This window comes from Herpailurus yagouaroundi, unplaced genomic scaffold (genome assembly GCF_014898765.1).
Source record: "Herpailurus yagouaroundi ecotype Mexico unplaced genomic scaffold, PumYag 77, whole genome shotgun sequence".
Classification (NCBI taxonomy): domain Eukaryota; kingdom Metazoa; phylum Chordata; class Mammalia; order Carnivora; family Felidae; genus Herpailurus; species Herpailurus yagouaroundi.
In genome coordinates this window covers 85,931,455-85,948,821 of record NW_024412388.1, presented here as the reverse complement: position 1 = coordinate 85,948,821, position 17,367 = coordinate 85,931,455, and the positions used below count along the sequence as shown (strand labels likewise).

General features: G+C 40.1%; 1 protein-coding gene across 3 annotated transcripts in view; it reads left to right on the top strand.

The window, feature by feature from the left end:
* Window positions 1–17,367, top strand: part of FRRS1 (ferric chelate reductase 1) — a 99,249-nt gene that overhangs the window by 12,001 nt on the left and 69,881 nt on the right. The window contains exon 2 of one of the 3 annotated variants that reach the window (XM_040471077.1): window positions 13,130–13,243. The exons of the other annotated variants lie outside the window; for them this stretch is intronic. The gene's annotated coding sequence lies outside the window, so the exon portion shown is untranslated. The remainder of the gene's footprint in view (window positions 1–13,129; window positions 13,244–17,367) is intronic. 3 annotated transcript variants of the gene reach the window in all.

Here is a 17,367-nt window from a genome sequence, read left to right as displayed (position 1 = left end):
TTTTTATATGAATACTGTGGAATCAATGTATCCTTCTTTTTGTATGTTAAAAATTGCCTATATTGGAAAATGAATATAGACTATATGAATAGTTTACAGTCAGTTTTACCACAGGTCACATCATCTCTGGGCTGAAAAAGTTCTTTGGCACCTTATTTAGTATATGTGTTGTGTACCTACACAGCATTGTCTTGCAATATAATGATCAAATTGGTTTATAATATCAAATATAGAAAAAAAAAATCAAACTTACACAAGTAATGAGTTTTCCTCCAAAGAACAAATGGACCACACAACGTTGTGACAAGCTCAGTAGCCGTGTTTTGTCAGCTCATACCTAGAGGAGTACTTAAACCCATGTTAGTTGTATTTTACCTGGTAGCATAATCACAGATAAGGTTGTCTGCTTAATCCCTGGGATTAGTTGAAGAGGCAGAATGTGGTGTTATCTGTCATAATCAGGACCAGGGTAGCTGCTCAGTCTGAAAGACTGGAGAAACACAGTAAGAATCGGGCAAGGAGTTTGGGGAGAAGGCTGCTGCTATTTAACAGGCTGGGAATGTCACCCCAGAAGTGACACAGGGAAAGCAGGCTAATTCTAGACCCTTTGACATATTCCATGCGTGGTTCTCACTGGCAATGCTCCATCTGCTGATCAGATGTCCTGAGTCTTCCCTACCGGGCAGAGTGCAAGTGGGCAGGGGCAAGAAGCTCCGCTTTTTTGGCGCTTGAGCTCACGGTTCACCTTCTAGGGCAAATGCTCTTCCTGAGACTTCCATGAGGTGCTCTGCTCGTTGAAGTCCACAGATTTACAACTTTGAAGATTCTATATATCTCTTACGGAAAATGGGTGCCACTGCAATTTTGTAGTATTCCCCATGTGTATTTTCATGAACTGTTGCCAGGTGAGCGTATACTGCTTTATCAATGTTTCTAGGACTATCTGAAAAATAGCAAAGGTATTTTTATGATAGGGTTGTGTTCATAACCTATGTTTTATTAGCATAAAGCAAAAATTAATTCAGTGACTTATAGGCAAAGGTAATAAACTCTATTTCCCCACGCCACCAATTTCCTACTTTTGTGAAGGTGGGAACATTTCTATCTATGGCTGAGTGAATATGTGGAGAATTTCTGTTTTGGTTTCTTGGATGCTGTGCTCAAGTTGGGAGTCACTAGTGCTTTTGCTGTTCAGAGTGTGAGCCAAGGGCCAGCAGTATCCCACATCACCTGGGAGCTTGTTAGAAACATGGAATCCCGGGGGCGCCTGGGTGGCGCAGTCGGTTAAGCGTCCGACTTCAGCCAGGTCACGATCTCGCAGTCTGTGAGTTCGAGCCCCGCGTCAGGCTCTGGGCTGATGGCTCAGAGCCTGGAGCCTGTTTCCGATTCTGTGTCTCCCTCTCTCTCTGCCCCTCCCCCGTTCATGCTCTGTCTCTCTCTGTCCCAAAAATAAATAAAAACGTTGAAAAAAAAATTAAAAAAAAAAAAAGAAACACGGAATCCCAGGCTGAACACCGCATCAACTAAATCAGAGTGCATTTTAACAATATATCTAGGTGATTTGTAAGCACATTCAGGTTTGAGAAGCACCAGTCATGCCTTTGTGCCTCAAGTTCATACCTTCCCAAACCCCCATTTTTATGGACTCCTTAACTTTTCTGAAATGTGCAAGCCATTAGGTAGCCAATTCAGTTGGATGCTTTTTAAATCCTAAAATCTACAACGTTGTGTGCCCTAAGTTGTCCTTCCTTATTTGTCAGAAAAGGGGGACTTTTTTCTTTTGTGTTCTTTATATATTTTACTTCTTTCTTCTTGATGATTTTTGCTTTTGTAGGCAAAGCATCACCTTTGGCTTTCAGACAACATATTTTCTCTCTGATCAACTTGAGGACTTTTTTTCTATGACATCTCCCTCAACAACATTGAGCTACTGGGTTTCTGTTTACTGTTGAATTATCAGAAAGGTGGGCTGCCATTAATTTCAATATTGTGTGTGTGTGCGTATATATATATATATATGTATATATATATACACGCACACACACACACACACATATATATATATATATACATATATATGTATATATATTTTTTTTTTTGAGAGAGAGAGAGAGGGGGAGGGTGCAAGTGAGCAAGGGGCAGAGAGAGAGAGAGAGAGAGAATGCCAGGAGGGACAGAAGAGAGAGAGAGGGAAGGAGAGAAAGAGAGAGAAGTGGAGCTCACCCAAAGCGAGGCTCATACTCGTCCAATGTGGGACTTGAACTCACAAACTGAGATCATTACCTGAGTTGAAGTCAGATGCTTAATGACTGAGGTACCCAGGTGCCCTCAATATTGTGTGTTTTCAAGTAGTTTTACAGTACCTCTAAAAATAAAACCACCAGGGTGCCTGGGTGGTTGTTGGTTAAGGGTCTGACTTTGGCTCATGATCATGATACCATGGTTCATGGGTTTGAGCACTGTGTTGGGCTTTGTGCTGACAGCTCGGAGCCTGGAGTCTGCTTCAGATTCTGTCTCCATCTCTCTCTGTCTTTCCCCCACTTGCACTCTTTCTCTCTCAAAAAAATAAACTGAAAAAAAAAAACACCACCAAAAAGACTGCTTGGTAGCTTTTTATGCCACGTCGAACTTTTTTGTCTTGTTTGACTTTTCTCCACATTGTAGAAATCTTTCATGATCCAGTAATTGCACCGTTGGGTATTTACCCAGGAGAAGTGAAGACTCTAACTCAAAAAGATATATATACCCCTATGTTTATTGCAACATTATTTACAATAGCCAAGACATGGAAGCAACCTAAGTGTCCATCAATAGACAGATGGATAAGGAAAGTGGTGTGTGTGTGTGTGTGTGTGTGTGTGTGTGTGTGTGTGTGATGGAATATTACACAGCCATAAAAAGAATGAGATCTTGCCATTTGAAACAACATGGATAGACCTAGAGGGTATTCTGCTAAGTGAAATAAGTCAGACTGAGAAAGACAAATGCCATATAATTCCACTCATAAATGGAATATAAAAAATGAATAAGCAAGCAAAAAGCAGAATCAGAACCATAAATACAGAGAACAAATTGATAGTTGCCAGTGAGGAGTTGGGCAAAATCGGTGAAAGAGAGAGGGAGATCCAGGCCTTCAGTTATGGAATGAATAAGTCATGGGAGTAAAAATCAGAGCACAAGGAATACAGTCAATGGTATTGTAATAGTGATGCAATGGGACAGATGGTAGCTATACTTGCGAACATAGCATAGTGCATAAACTTGTCAAATCACTACGTTGTACTTGTACATCTGAAACTAATGTAACTTTGTGTGTTAACTATACTCAAATAATAGTTAAAAAAAGAATATTAGCCATAAGTCTCCTGTTATTTTATTCTAGAACTTTGAACCAATTAAGGGAAAAATACTTATTGCACATTTTCTCATCTCTGTTCCTTTAGTTTTGTTTTCTTTATTCCCCCCCACCCCCTTCTTTGTTATAAAAGGAAAAAAATCTTCATGGGACATGTCGCCATTTTGAAATTTAGGTATGTGTGTATATACTATTTTTGCGTGTGTATCAGAAGTCACATTTTGAAATATTCTCTGTAAGTCACACTTAAACCTTTTTAGTTGGTAAAGGCCAACAACATTATGGTTTGTTTCATAAGACCTCTCTTTACTTTGAAACCATATCCTCTGTTTCGTTGTTTTCTCTAAAAACCACACAGGATGATGAAGAAATAAAGTGAGAGAAGTCTGCTGAATTAGACATACAACATGCTATGCTAAGTATCATTTATTAAATTATATCTAGAATTTCATGGCACAAGGAGTAGGATCGTCTGAAAGTGACCCCGAGAGCTCACTCTTAGTTACCTGAACCACTGGGCCATTTGGAACTTGGAATACCCTTCCATCACTGGGAGAAACCACACTTGAACCCAGTGTCCTATAAGACTTATGGCATTATTTTACCCTCTCGTGGGAACCACAACTTTGTGTGGTCTCTGCTGTCCTTGGGTGCTGAGAAGCTGGCTTTCACAGTTACTTCCTCTAAATAGGTAATATGCAATCCAGACCACCTAACATTTAAGTTATCTGCTTATGTCTTCTGAGAAGGTTGCTTTCATGCTTGCCCTCTAGTGTGGAGGGGTCTTTTTCCTGAAATACTGGGCTGACTGTCCTTTAGCTGGCCTGGGTCCCTGCATACTTCTTCATGGGGAAAATGGTAGAATCAAAGGACCTGTGACTTTTCTTGCTGCTGACTTTTTGAGTATTCTCAATAAAACCTATCTTTTTAACCCTTACAATATGATATTATAAAATTTACCCTGAGCTCTGGTGGCCACCACAAAAGGACCCATCTTGCACAACACATTTATTGGTGATCATCAAAGCTTTGTTCTGCATGCCTCACTTTGGGCAGTTTGTATCTCAGTTCGAATAATTGTAACATGGATTGGAGTCACTGGTCGTGTTCATATTTTGCTTTGGAGAAAATGTCTTCCTATTTAAGTCTGTTAACTCATGCATCTTCTTCTCAGCCATCTACCTCCCTTATTCACATCTCTTCTTGCCCAGCTAAGATTCCGTGATGTATTGTTCAATAATACTGTTGCTAGTTCCCTAAACCCCCTTCCCCTCTGTCTTCTTTGTGGCATCTGCCAAAACTGCAACCGTGGAAAAACCAACCCCTTTGTCTCCATCTGCACCTGACCAACCACTACTGGAGAGAGTTACACAATAGGGCATGTTGATTTCACAGAAGATTAGTTAAAATGACTTCAAACTGTATAGTCACCCTGAAATGATTCTCAGTCTCTCTCCCATTTTCCATAATGATTGTTGCAAACCTCTTCTTCCTCTCATCTGCTAGGATTCTCAGAAGGGGGTCTTGACTTTCATTTTCTAGAGAAAATAGAAGCCATTAAATGGAACTCCATTGCCTGTCCTATTCCCAGCACACGCAACCCTAACTGCATCTCTATCCATAATATTCTATTTCCCTTCACAATATGGGTATAATTTATTTTCCTAAGGCTAAATCATCCTCTAGTGCTTTTATTTTACCCCCTCCACCTTTTAACGTACCTGAAGTTGTGGATTATCTTTTCTCTGAGTATTCAAACTTTCTTTCATCTCAGTGGAAGCTTTTAAAAAGGCTCAAGTTTTTCCCCATTAAGAGAAAGAGAGAGGGGCGCTTGGGTTGCTCAGTCGGTTAAGTGCCCGACGTGGGCTCAGGTCATGATCTCATGGTTTGTGAGTTCGAGCCCAGCATTGGGCTCTGTGCTGTCAGCTCAGAGCCTGGAGCCTGCTTTGGATTCTGTATCTCCCTCTCTCTGCCCCTCCCCTGCTCATGCTCTGTCTCTTTCTCTCTCAAAAATGAATAAATAATCAAAGACATTTTTAAAAAAAGGAGAAAGAGAGAAAGACAGAGAGAAAGAAGAAAAAAATCTTCACTTGATTCCTTTATTCCCTTCTAGGTATTGCCCTAGTTTCTCTTTACAGACATATTTTTGAAAAATTGTTTCTATGTAGTATTTCTGTTTCTCTCCTGCTAGCAATTTCTAAATGCTCTCCAAGCTAATTTCGGGTTGTATTACTCTATCTCAGGATTTCTTAACCTTGGTGCTATTGGCATTTTAGGCTGAATCATTCTTTTATGTGTGCAGTGCCGTCCTGTACAGTTTTGGATGTTTAACAGCATCTGTGGTCTTTATTCACTAGATGCAGGCAGCAGCCCTCTCCCTCCAGCTGGGACAACCAAAAATGTCTTTAGACATTGCCAAATGACCCTCATGGGGCAAAATTGTCTCTGGTTAAGAATCATTCCTCTATGACTTTGATGATGCTAAATTTCATTTTTTTATGTGACTTGAAATCACAGTGGCATTTGACATTGTTAACTTCTCCCTTCTTAAGACAACATTTTTCTCTCACTTCCAATGACCTAATATTCTCTTGATTTTCCTTTTTCCTCTCAAACTGTTTCCTTTCTTCCCTTCCTTCCCTCTTTCCTTTCCTTCCCTCTTTCCTTTCCTTTCCTTTCCTTTCCTTTCTTTTCCTTTCCCCCCTCTCCCCCTCCTCCTTTCTCTGTCTCTTTCTTTAAATCTCCTTTGCAGGTTCATCCTTTGCCAATGGATAATTAAGTGTTGGCATTCTCTTCTTACTCAACTCTCTTTCTGGGGAATCTTGTCCCAGTTCAAAGCTTTAATTTCCATATTTATGCTTCTGCTTCCAGCTACAAGGAACTAGCTTCAGTATGGTGAACAGGCCAACCTTCCTACCATCAGCAACAAAAAAAAGCTGGATACAATAGTTTACCCATACTTTGTGAGTCTTATCTCTATGTGATAGCCTTATCCTTTAGAGAGAAAAAAAAAAAAACCTCTCCTAGTTCTATCTTTTGAAAGGTAAGAAAATTAGTTCTTAATCAGAATAATACAGATAAAGATGGAAATGATGGGGCACCTGGGTGGCTCAGTCTGTTGAGTGTCCAACACTTGATTTCAGCTCAGGTCATGACCCCAGGCTCTGTGCTGAGTGTGGAGCCTGCTTAAGATTTTCTCTCCCTCCCTCTGCCACTTTCCGCTGCTTGCACTCTCACTCTCTCTCTCTTAAAAAAAAAAAAGGAAATTATATTCCTTACATTGGCCTGGAAGGGCCTACATAATCAGCTTTTAACCCTGCCTCTCACCTCTGTACCCTTCCTAACCTCATTCTCCATCACCATCTCTCTTCCTACTTGGCCATGGTTCAGTCCTTTGCTCATGCTCCATCACAGGGCACTTTTTTCCTAGAATGCTTCTCTCACCCACATCTGCCTATTTAACTCATCTTTCAGGTCTTACTTCAAGCAGACTTCCTCAAGCAGCACCCCCTGACCTTCCTGACCAGTGTCAGTCTCCCATTATGGAGCCCTTTAGTGGTCCCTGAACATCTCCTTATGGCAGCTTTACACTTTACAGTAGCAGCTTTACACTTACTTGTGCGGTTAATGAGGTAGCAGAATACAGTTGAGTGGTGAAGAGCAGGGATTTTGGAACCAAGAGTTTCCTCATCTTTAAAATGGGTACAGTAATAGAACCTAACTTTAAGGTTTTTTGTGAGTCTTGAATGACTTAGTGTTATGTACAATGCTTAGAATGGTGCCTGGAGCATGGTAAGCATATGTAAATGTCTGCTATAATTAAAAAAAATTAATTATCACCTGTCCTTCCCACTATTTTTGCTCATCACTTTTTTCTCAGTGCCAACACAGTTTATGACACATAGCAGGCTTATGGTAACTGCCAGGGTAATGCATAAATTAAAATATTTGGAAAAAGAAATGCTATATAAATGCGAAACACAGTTGTATAGATGAAAAAATAGAGATTTTGCCTTGTATTTTTAAAATGATTCTACTACTGGAATGCCTGGGTGGCTCAGTTGGTTGAGCATCCGACTCTTGATCTCAGCTCAGATCTTGATCTCAGGGTCATGAGTTCAAGCCCCACATTGGGCTCTGTATTGGGTGTGAAGCCTACTGAAATACACACACACACACACACACACACACACACACACAAGAACATAAAATAAAAATGAAATGGTTTTACTATATTCATTCACTATTTTCATTTGCACAGTCTAAGCTGAGAGAAAATAGGTGATTTCTTAATTTTAGGAAAATTTAAATAATATTTTATGCCAGTTGAGTTCATTATAACAAAATCAGTGTAGTCAGAATCTTCGAGTTAAAATAGTGTAAATTTGAAATTTATATCCAAATTCAAATTTCTGTATTAAATACATTAGAAGTAGATATAACTTTCCTTAACAGACAATGAAAACAAACATCTTAGACTTAGAGGTTAAGGCTTACAAAACAATGAGCCATTTTAGCTTTTAAATGATCATGCAAGATTTTTTAAGCAAACTTTCAAAGACTCAGTTTTTTGATGACAAAGTATTAAATAAATATGAATTGGACAAGAAAACTGGGCTCTGTAAGCATGCATCTGAGATTATGTATCTGGCCCAGAGATCACTGGATTCTTTGAGTCATTATGAATTATTAGATATTAATAATTTGAGAAATAATCATGCCGCATGAGCAACGATAATTCAATGCAAAAAATCTAAAGCCACGAAGAGATATTGATAAAGTAGTATCTTGTCATTTGTATTAGTCAGCTCAGGCTGCCATAACAAAATACTACAGATTGGGTGGCATAAACAACAGAAATATACTTCTCACAGTTCTGGAGGCTGAGAAGTCCAAGATAAAGGTGCTGACTGATTTTATTCCTGGTGAGAGCTTTTTTCCTGGTTTGTTGATAGCCGCCTTCTCACTGTCATCACATGATAGTGAGAGCAAGCTCAGGGCTCTCTTCTTCTTAAAAGGGTATCAGTCCCATCAGATTAAGACCCTATCCTTATGACCTCATTTAACTTTTATCACCTCCTCATAGGCCTTATCCCTAAATACAGTCACACTGGGGGTTAGGGTTCAGCATATGGATTTCTAGGAGACACAAACATTTAGTCCATAACACCATTCAAAAGAAGGAAGGAATAGGGGCGCCTGGGTGGCTCAGTTGGTTAAGCGTCCGACTTCAGCTCAGGTCATGATCTTGGGTTCATGAGTTCAAGCCCCATGTCAGGCTCTGTGCTGATAGCTCAGAGCCTGGAGCCTGCTTCAGATTCTGTGTCTCCCTCTCTCTCTGCCCTTCCCCTGCTTGCACTCTGTCACCGTATCAAAAATAAATAAATGTTAAAAAAAAAAAAAGAGAATATTATTCAGGTGAATATGCCAAAAACTTTCAGAGGAAGAGGATTTTGGGATTAACTTCAAAGGATTTGGACTTACAGAGTTGGAAATTATAACATGATCTGATTATTATATGTGGAAAGAAGAAGGCATATAGGATCTTTGTGCAGCCAGTGAGAATTTTGGGTTGATTGGTCTCCTAGTATATGAGAGGGAAATGAGCGGAAAGTATGTGAATTCCAAGGCATGAGAAATTTGAATGATGAGCTGTGGAGTTTGTATTTTATTTCATGAGCAATAGGGAGCCACATTTTTAAAAAGGAATGATATCAGGGGTACCTGGGTGGCTCAGTTGGTTAAGCTTCCAATTCTTGGTTTCAGCTCAGGTCATGATTTCGCGGTTTATGGCATTGAGCCCTGTATTGGGCTCTCCCTCTGCCCCTCCTCTGCTCTCTCTCTCTCTCAAAATAAATAAATAAACTTAAAAAAAAAAGGAAAATTTAAAAAAATTAAAAAGAAATATCAGAGCTGTTCTCACGGAATATTAATCTGAGAGAGATTTTAAGGGGCTGAAACTGGTAGCTTACTACTGGTCTGGTTAGGAGGTTGTTATTACTAGTCAGGAAAGAGGTAATGAGAGCCTGATCTGTAATAGTGGTATCAGGTACTCACCCATGAGTCCAACATTGATCCTTCCTTAATAAGCCAGCTTTCTAGTGGTGAATCATACAAATAAACTAATAATTACAATATAATGGGATAAGTGCTAGGATAAGATTCAATTCACTAGTACTATCTAATAATTTTAAACTTGAATATACCTAATTAAAATGCTCAATATTTACAAGGCAAAAATGGATAGAACTACAGGGAGAAATTGACAAATCTGCAATCACAGTGGAATATTTTGATTCATATCTCGAAATTAATGATAGAGTAGACAAAATATTAATAATGATATAGAAGCTTTGAATAATGCCAGTAACTGTATTGACGTTGGCTTAAATCAGAGAATAGCACAGGCCCAGAGAATAATGTATCCAACAACTAGAGAATATACCTTGATACTGTTTTTCCTTTCCCCAAATTCTCTTTCACAGTCTCCATTTTCCCACTTTTCAAAAAAAAAGGAATACCTCTTATCCATCCCAAATTTTCCATGATGCATCATCTTGGGGAATACAAACTTTAGATGTATAATATTGGCATTGGAGAATTCTCCCTCTCTCTCTTTTTATTTTAGAGAGAGAGAGAGAGCATGTGTAGAAGAGGGGCAGAGGGAGAGAGGGAACATTTATGTATGTATGTATGTATGTATGTATGTATGTATGTATTATTTGCAGAGAGAGAGAATCCTAAGCAGGCCCCACGCTGCCGGCACGGAGCCCGACAGGGAGCTCTATTTCACGACCCTGGGATCATGACCTGAGTGGAAATCAAGAGTCAGATGCTCAACCAACTGAGCCACTCAGGTGTCCTGGAGAATTCCCTTTTAATCTTAAACCTTCCATAGGCCATTGTCTTTTCCTGTCTTATATGAATATCCGTTTAGGGTGAGTCACGACATGAGAGAAGTAGTAATTTGACCTGTGTTGGGATATTCCAAAGTCAGTAGTAAGGTGCAGTTGGAGGACAGTTTTTGTTTGACAGTTTATTTGACCTCTTTCATATTCATATTTTGTCAAACAGTGAGTTACCCCTGAGGGAGTCACGTCAGAGCAGCACACTCAGGTGGGTCAGAAAGGCAGGTGGCAAGGATGCGGCCCCCATGCTGTAGCCGTAGCCTTTCCAGTCAAAGAGCTGGAGTCTTCAAGGGCTTACCCTGGCAAGAAGCACTTCCTGAATAAGAAACTGGGAGAAAATGATAGATGTGGCTTAACCAATAATTACCGATAATTATGAAACATGAAGTTTTTCTTAACTATTAATAATAAAAAGAAAATGTATTAATTATGTTGAAGAAGTCTTGATTATCTTTCTCTTTTTCCCATAGAAAATGATATAAAAAGCCATCATCATTTGAAGGGGTGATTGAAAGTGTCAGCTCAGAGTCACCTGGATTACTCAGTCGGTTAAGGGCTGGCCCTTGATTTCAGTTCAGGTCATGATCTCACGGTGGTGGGATTGAGCCCCATGTTGGGCTCTGTGCTGACAGCTTAGAGCCTGCTTGGGACTCTCTCTCTCTGTCTCTCTCTCTCTCTCTTTCATTTCTGCCCTTCCCCCACTCTCTCTTTCAAAATAAATAAATAAACTTAAAAAAGAAATATCAGCCCAAAAATGTAGAACAAGTGAGATATGTTCATGATATTTTCTGTTTTTCTAGGTTATATGATGTTTGTGGAGTTTATCATCCTTCAAATTTATAATTTGTTATGATTTTATTCCTGCATTACATAAATACTTACTTTTATACCATTTTTTGTTAATAATATATTCTTTTTTATTTTTTAAATTTTTAATATTTTTTTGGTATTCTTTTTTTTAAAGAGGTCTGCAACTCAAGTTATATTTGAACAAAGCCTGAATCCATCCTTAGACCTGATCTTTTTCTGTCTATTTCTCTCATCATTGCTTTTCATGTTCTTAAAAGCAGGACCGGGGCGCCTGGGTGGCTCGGTAGGTTAAGCGGCCGACTTCAGCTCAGGTCATGATCTCGCGGTCCATGAGTTTGAGCCCCGCGTCGGGCCTGTGCTGACAGCTCAGAGCCTGGAGCCTGTTTCAGATTCTGTGTCTCCCTCTCTCTGACCCTCCCCCATTCATGCTCTGTCTCTCTCTGTCTCAAAAGTAAATAAACGTTAAAAAAAAATTAAAAAAAAAAAAGCAGGACCTACACTAACACTAATATATATGGGATGCAGAACAAATATTCCAAAAATACCACCTATGACTTAGTGCCCTAAATTTTAGAAAAACAGCTTTATTAAATTAATTTCTCCCTCTCCAATATTAATATGTTGTTCCAATTATTAGATGCAAAATAAAAACTTAATATATTTTAAGTTTCACTAACAGAACTTCTATTCTCACTACTTATGTATAAAAATGAGATTTTTAAAAGTACTGTAGGTGTAAATAAAAAATAAGAATAGCTAAATCCTGACTTATTCTCGCAATAAAGTATTATTAACCCATGGATAAATAAACTTTTTAAACACATTTAAAAATATTAGTCAACTTAAAAATTTGTGAAGGATACACGGCTTTCACATTTCTTTAAGGGCATGCAAGCAAAAACATTTGGAGACAACTGATCTAGGCAAATAACTATGAAAGGCTATATAAATCAATCATGCAACTCCTTTAAGGGAGCCACCATCTATTTTTAACTGTCCTGTTGGCAGATTTCAGTAGACAGCTGTATCAGATGGGTGGAGGCTGCCTGATGGTGTGGAAGAACACAGTGTTGGCCCACTTATTTTCAGTTGTGAAACCTTCCCTTCAAATCCTAAAACTTAAATAATGCAATTGAGGTGAACATTTTTATAGTTTGGGGTGGAAATAACTCCCATTCGTGCTGTATAACAGAGAGCATGGGGGTCCACAGGCCTTGATGGGCAACAGCTCTGATCCATTTTCTTCACAGCCTTCCAGTCTTTTATCTGTCCAGGAATCCTAGGTACTTATTATTATCAGTAATTAGGTGCTCCAGATCTCCCTGATGTGGTGTTGTTGACAAGTCCACACTGGAGGTTGGTTTTCAGTTCAGAATTGTCCCTAGATAGTTGGGGCTAAATCTCCAGCTTCTGGGAGCCCTAAGGGTGGAGCACCAGTGGTAGCTGACTTTTTAGGGTAGGCCATCTCGCTTCCCTCATGTTATTCTTAGAGGAGAAGGGCCTATGCAAACTGACCATAACTCCAGAACCATTGCTTTTTTCATTTCTCCCCCAACCACTTTCCCAGGGTTTGAATCTATCAGATCTCTCCAGGCGAGCAGGTTCAGTTTGGATTCTAGAAGCTGCTACTTCATGGACTTCCTACTGCAGTAAGCCTACTAGACCTCAGTAATGAAATCCTTGAAATATGCACAGTGACTTCTCCAGAGTGCATATTTGCCCCCAGGCCGGCTGGATTAGGGCAGAGACTGCCTCATTTGCCCTCTCGGCTCAGTTCTGTGGCTCAGTGCTGGGCATTGGTCCTTCCTTTATGCTTTTGCCATAACTTTATTTCATAAACCCCATGAGTTTCTCTGTCACTGGCTTGGATCAATACAATCCAGGCTTCCTATCTCAGGGAAAAGTCAGTAGGTATAGGGATCTCTTGTTTTCAAAAGGTCATGTTAGGCCACTTCACTTTTACAGAAAACCTATAACTGGAAAAAATTCAAAGAGAATTTTTGCTTTTATGAAAGAAAGTGAAAAATAATAATAGCATTTGGTGTTTGTTTTGCAGTGAACCATTATATAGAGGCAGCGTGCACCCCCAGCAATGAGAGTGGCCACTCCAAGCTCCTCCCTGGGAACTAAACTCAGCATCTCAAATCAAGCTGCCAGAGCTTTGAACTGTGTGAGCATCTGTGCTTTATCTTGACTTATTTTATGCATCTGTTAGCAAGATGTGTCCTGAGGTATCAGAAAAGCCTAAGAGAAATTATTTTTGCATCTGGGAATACTCAAAACATTTTCCACATAAATGAATGGTAATTGCTTCTTTGCTTTATGCCATTCTGGCTCACAGAAGTTTTCATGGGAACACTCTACTTTTGATTAGCAGGGGAATCCAGTAGAAGGTCTCAAGTTACCTTAAGCAAAATTTCCCTCCCTATGGCTTTACTAAGAGGGTAATGAATTCTCACACACTTGTCCAAAGCTGACGGTGTATTGACCTTATAGGTACATAAGTGAAAGAGGATATTCAATTGACTTTGCAGAACAAAACCAAACACCCCCTGCCAAATTCCAAAGTTATCTTCTATTTCGTTTTTTAAAATATTTTATTTTATTTTAATTTTTAAAAACATTTTATTTATTTATTTATTTATTTATTTATTTATTTATTTATTTATGTATTTATTTTTATGAGAGAGCGAGAGAGAGAGAGAGTGAGGGGCAGAGAGAGAGGGAGAGTGAGGGGCAGAGAGAGAGAGAGAGAGGGAGAGAGAGAGAATCCCATGCAGGCTTTGCACTGTCAGTGCAGAGCCTGAAGCGGGGCTCAAGCTCACCTGAAGTGGGGCTTGAACTCAAACAGATCATGACCTGAGCTGAAATTGGATGTTTAACTGACTGAGCCACCCAGGTGCCCCAGTTATCTTCTATTTCCTCATATTCTGCGACCATAGGGCAGATAAAATAATAATGCTAGTAGTAATAAAACTAAGCTGTGGTAGACTACTCTCGTATTCAGATAAAACTGGAAACACTCTTAAATGGGAATGAAAGGCTTGAGTTCCACCTGTGTATTTGGCCTCTCTCTTTTATAGCAATGCTGACCCCCCTAACCCCACTGCCATATCCAACTGATGGCACATTTCTTTTTCAAAGTTTGTAGAGTCAATTTGAAACATATTTCCCCATATTTCCCCCCAACCATACCACATCATATTCAACAAACATATCCTTTTATAATTCCAGTGCCTCTCTTGTCACCATTTTGTTCCCAAAGACCTCCCTCCTAGAACCTTATTTCCTCTGCTCCTCTGAGGACTAATCACTCTCTAGGCTGCTCATGGAGGTCATGATAATGGCAGGTCCTGGGGGTCTTCAACTACGTAATCTCCTGTAGGGTTAAATTCAGTGTGACAGGATTTCAGTTGTAATAAGATGTTAAGTGAGATTTTCCCCCGCTCTTGGCCCAGAATTATAAAGTACAGATGTGAGGACCAGAGACAGTTAATTCCCCATATTCTAAAGAGAGCCACCAACTAAGCCTCATACCTGCCTTTCAGGGCTTGAAGGAAGACTGGAGAGGTGAAATTTTGTCAGAGACAAATATCCAGCTGACATAATGGTGCATTTGACTGAGATAGTGACGGTGGAGGTGGTGAGAAGGGGTCAAATTCTGGTTGTATTTTGAAGGGAGAGTCAGTTGGATTGGATATGAGGAAAAGAGGAGTCAAGCATGACTTCACATTTTTAGACTACTGAAAACTGAAACAGAAAGTATGAAGTTGCCAGGGATGCCTCAGTGACCCAGTCAATGGAACATCTGACTCTTGATCTCAGGGTTGTGAGTTCAAGCTCCACATTGGGTGTGGAGCCTCCTTACAAAAAAAAAAAAAAAAAAAAGTATGAAGTTGTCATTAAATGATGTGAGGAAAATTATGGATGAAGCAGATTTGGAGAAGAAGATCAGGAGTTTAATTTTGGACTTGTAGAGTTTGAAATCTATATTAGAAATTCAAGTGGGGATGTCAAAAGGCAGCTGGATATAGGAATCTGGTGTTCATTGTGGGGATCTGAGGCACTGATATAAACTTGGGAGTCCTGATTTTATAAATGGTGAGAGCTCCACTGAAATGCATGTAGCAAAGAGAAAAGTTTCAAAATGTCAGTTCTGGGGATACTCAACAATAAGAAGTGAAGATAAAATAAAACAAAAAACAAAACAGGAAAAGGGAACTGAGATGGAACAACCAGTGTAGAGTTTGGAGGAAAAACAAGAGAGCTTGGCATGCTGGATGAGAAGTAGAGGAAGGGTTTCCAGGAGGGGTATGAGGAAGGGCTGTTGATGGATCCAGAAAGAACAAAGATTCAGTTGGTAATCCGATGAGAGCAGTTAGTGGGGCTGAGTGGGAGAGGAACTGAGGATGCCAGTAAGACAGTCCTTTCAAAGAGGTTTGCCCTAAGAAGGAGCAGAGAAAAGATGTGGTAGCTGGAGGAGGAGTAGGCCATTAGGACTCTCTCTCTCTCTTTTAAAAATTTATTTATTCTTGAGAGAGAGAGCCCAAGTGAGCAGAAGAGGGGCAGAGAGAGCAGGAGAGAGAATCTCAAGCAGACTCTGTGCTATCAGTGCAGACCCCAACTCTGGGATGGATCCTACAAATGGAGAGATCATGACCTGAGCGACAATCAAGAGTTGGATGCTTAACAGACTGAGCCATCCAGGCACCCCTTTTGTTTTTAATATCAGGGAAAAAAACAGTATGTTTATTTACTATCAGTAGGACTCAGTTGAGATGTAAAAACTGATGATATAAGAGGAAAAGGGATATGTATCAGTCTAGGTCCTGGCAAGAAGCAGATGGTGTGCACAAGTTGGATAATTTGAACTTTTCTTTCTTTCTTTTTTTTTTTTTTTTTAGCTTTTTAAAAAAAAGCGTTTATTTATTTTTGAGAGAGAGTGCACATACCAGCAGGGGAAGTGTAGAGAGAGCGGAGGTGGGGGGGTGGACAGAGGATCCAAAATGGGCTTCGTACTGACAGCAGAGAACCCAGTGCGGGACTTGAACTCATGAACCAAGGATATCATGACCTGAGTGAAGTTGGATGCTCAACCAACTGAGCCACCCAGGCACCCCTAATTTGAATTTTTAACAGGGATGATTTATTATACAAAATTATGATCAGAGTATAAAGAAAACAAAGGGATAGAGTAGTACCCTGGGGGTAAGTTACAGATTGGTATTAATACCGATTAGGGGAGGGGAAAAGTTACCAGAACCCGGGAAAGGGGAGCTCTCTTAAGATCTACCTGTGCCATTTGGCGGATGGACTAAGCCAGCCCACAGGGAAGGAGCTGGAAAAATAAACTCCCACCTCCACTTTCCTCCCTCCTACACATCCCAAGCCCTTTCCTGGGCACCCCTGTTCTTCCCACTGGACAGAACAATATGGAAGCTGGAGGGCAGGGGAACCCGTTGACTCAGGGCAGACTCTCTGGCAAAGAGTAGGGCAGGGGCAGGAGGAAAATGGATCTCAAGGGGCAAACAAAAAATTCTGCACAGGGAGAATCACTGGAGTGATGACCTTGAGTAAGTGAGAGAGGAAGAACCTGGTGTACAAGTGGAGGGATTAGCTATAGAGTGGGAACCCCTCCAGGTCCTGCTCAGGACAGAGAGAAGGCAGACTGCCAGGGTGCACATGCTGGTAGGTTGGGTGATGTGATGGTAGGAGTTTAGAAATGGTTTTCTTCTTTGATTCCTTCATCTTTCTCAGGGAGAGAAGAAGCAAGGTCATCAGCTTGAGCGTAAGGTATTTGAATGTGTGCATGGTATTAAAGAAGCTGGGCAATGCTTCTAGTTCTGAGTTGTTTGCTAGTTGGGGACTGCCTATACTTTTGTATTTCTGCCATTCATTTTTACTGTGCCATGCTCTCATAAACATACTCTCTTTTCTAGTCAGATCCATCTCCCAACTAGTGCCCTCCAAGCTTATGTATTTACATCCTTTTATCTGAAACAAAAACAAAAACAGCAAAAAAACCGACACATCCCTTTGCTCATCTATTTTCCCTAATTCAAGGTATGTGTCCTTCATGAAGCCCTCTTTAACTACTCATCCCACACTGTCATTTCTCTTCAGTGTGCTCTACTTTGACCTGTTAACGCCACATATGCCTGGCTTTGTTTTCTAATTGTTTCCTGTTATCCTTGGTCTCTGCACTTGATTGTAAAATCATCTATGGCAGAAATAATTTCCTTTTTGTCATCTGGCCATGACGATGAGTTTAGACTTATAATAATTGCTCATTGA